This window comes from Cebus imitator, unplaced genomic scaffold (assembly GCF_001604975.1).
Source record: "Cebus imitator isolate Cc_AM_T3 unplaced genomic scaffold, Cebus_imitator-1.0 Scaffold466, whole genome shotgun sequence".
Taxonomy (NCBI): Eukaryota; Metazoa; Chordata; class Mammalia; order Primates; family Cebidae; genus Cebus; species Cebus imitator.
In genome coordinates this window covers 579,247-581,795 of record NW_016107781.1, presented here as the reverse complement: position 1 = coordinate 581,795, position 2,549 = coordinate 579,247, and the positions used below count along the sequence as shown (strand labels likewise).

The 2,549-nt window shown below is 34.3% G+C and overlaps 1 non-coding gene across 1 annotated transcript; it reads left to right on the top strand.

Moving 5' to 3' along the window:
• Positions 1-312: 312 nt before the first annotated feature.
• On the top strand, positions 313-477 carry LOC119468650. Its single transcript, XR_005197385.1, has one exon. It is a non-coding gene; the product is annotated as a U1 spliceosomal RNA (small nuclear RNA).
• Positions 478-2,549: the final 2,072 nt, after the last annotated feature.

The window sequence follows — 2,549 nt, the reverse complement described above, 5'->3', positions numbered from 1 at the left end:
ACATATGTGATATATGTGTGTGTGTATATATATACAATTTTATAAATATTTTATTTTTATAAATATAAATATATGTGCAAATTTCATGTTATGTATTACATGTAAGAAATTACATGTAAGTTATATAATTTATATTTTATATTTAATTTATATATTATTATACCTTTATATACAATATGCATTTCTAACTATGTGTATTTATATTCCTGAAGGACCCAGGAGACGTGGATGCTACAAAAATAGATAGCTATATGTATGTCAAAATTTGATGATTTTCGGTTCTGTTCATGTCTTTTTAAAAATTACATTTCACTACTTACCTGGCAGGGGAGATACCACGATCACAACGGTGGTTTTCCCAGGGCGAGACTTAGCCATTGCACTATGGATGTGCTGACCCCTGCGATTTCCCCAAATGTGGGAAAACTCGACTGCATAATTTGTGGTAGCGGGGGACTGCGTTCATGCTTTCCTCTGGTAAAAAATGAAATTACATTCCACTGAAACATGTATGTGTGTGTATGTTAAACATAATTTCATTATTTCATTACACAAACAAGATTTGTAATATTGGCCTAGTTTTATAGATGAAGCTAGATTTTTGTGGTTTTAATTTTAAAGGAACACCTTAATTCTACTTCTCAGGAAAGAAGTATAATGAGAAAATTAAGTTTCGGAACTTAAAACAAAAACAAGCAGCTATTTGATTGGTATAATGGTTGTGAAATGGGAAAGTGAAGAATTTTGAAATATGAAACATTAATCCAGAAATCAACTGAGACCATTTTTTTTTTCATTAGAAGTTACACAACTGTTTCTAGACGGGAAAGTTAGAAGGATTTTTAGAAGGAAAAGGCTGTATCTATGAAGCCGATTGGAGTGCAGAGGTGAAACCTTTTTTCTCATAGACTTAATATCTAACACTGTATGTTCCCTTAGGCTAACCATAAAAGTTAGGACATTTATTTAATCTCACTTCATTAATTCTCAGTCCAGCATATTTCAAAGAGTGACTGTATCAGTAGAATTTCATTGAACATACTTAATGATAATTTACCTACATTAAACTGATTTTATTCCTAAGGTGTGAAAATGAAACTAGTCTCACTCATTCTCAGGCTATTCTCTGCTTAGTCAGAGCAAGTAAACACCCTCAAATCTAAATCTGATCATACAATTTTCTAGCCTAGAGTCTTTCAACGATTCCTTATGACCTGTAAAATGAAACACACAATTTGGAATAAGGCAAAAAGAAAAAAAGGAACTTCACTGTCTTTTCTTGCCTGCTCTTCTGTTTCCCAGGCACCTCAAACATATTACACTTGGCATGTGCCTTGGTGTCTTGGCAAAGGCTATCTTCTCTTCCAGGAATGGCCTACTCTTTTTTCCATGCCATACCTGTTGCTTCTTGGCATTCATCCACACATTCATGAAGACCCAGAAAAAGCATCTTTCTTCCAAGACTTATCTGACCACCAAAAGTGTTCATCTCTTTCTCTTTTCTTCCAAGTCTAAAGCTATCCTGAAATTTTGTTAACGGTTCTCTTTTCACTTGCTAGCAGTATGGCCTTAGGTAAATTACTTAATTTCCATAAGGTTCAGTTCCATTAAGTATGAACTAATAAGATTAATATTGATACTTATCCTTAGAGTATGTTGGGACCATTTATTGATATGATGAAGGTAAATTTCGTAGCACTCACTGTCCCTTGACATCAAGAACACAACAAATGTTTACGTTATTATCATGACTAACATTATTGTTCTATTCCTACTTCCTCTTCCTCTACTCCTAGAAGAGCTTAAGTTCCTACCTAAGCCAATAGAAACCTTTAAGCACGTGGTTGTAAGTTTGCCGTGAGTTTTCAGACTCTGATAACTGAGAGAATAAGCTTTTATGCAGATAGAGCCCCAGGCTATTTTCAGGTAGCTTTGCTGTTAAATAGCACAGAAAACAGTGTGTGTTTGGCAGTTGTGTATATTAACATTAGCATGGATTTTAACTCAAAGTCAAGGGGAAAACAAACTATCTCTGCCATATTCAGACTCTCTCGGATACTTAGACTCGATTTTACCATTTTATACTAACTCAAATTACTCTCCTCCAGACCTTATTTTTTCTGTATCAAAAACTTTTTTACATACATCTTTTTCAGTGGGGGACTCTTGAATTCGCTTGCTGCTCATCCTCCACTTACCATTGATTTCTTTTCCATGTGGCTCTTTGCTTCATAAAGAAATGTCTGAGTAATCAGGTTCTGCTGTTATGTTAACACCTCTGGGCAGAATGCATATGCAGTTCAGTCATTCCTTAAATTTCAGTCTACTTAGTGAAACATCCACATATTCTTGGCTCATCTCTCTTGTGGCCACAACAAGGACAATGTTTTACAACTATAAAGCTTTGGTTTTTGGTTCAATTCTGAACATCATTCCACATGGGTTTATAACAGTAAACTTTCACAATATTACTGGTGCATGACAAATTATCACAAGAAATTAGTAGCATAACAAAATTAAGCATTTATTCCTGAAACATCTGGATGGTC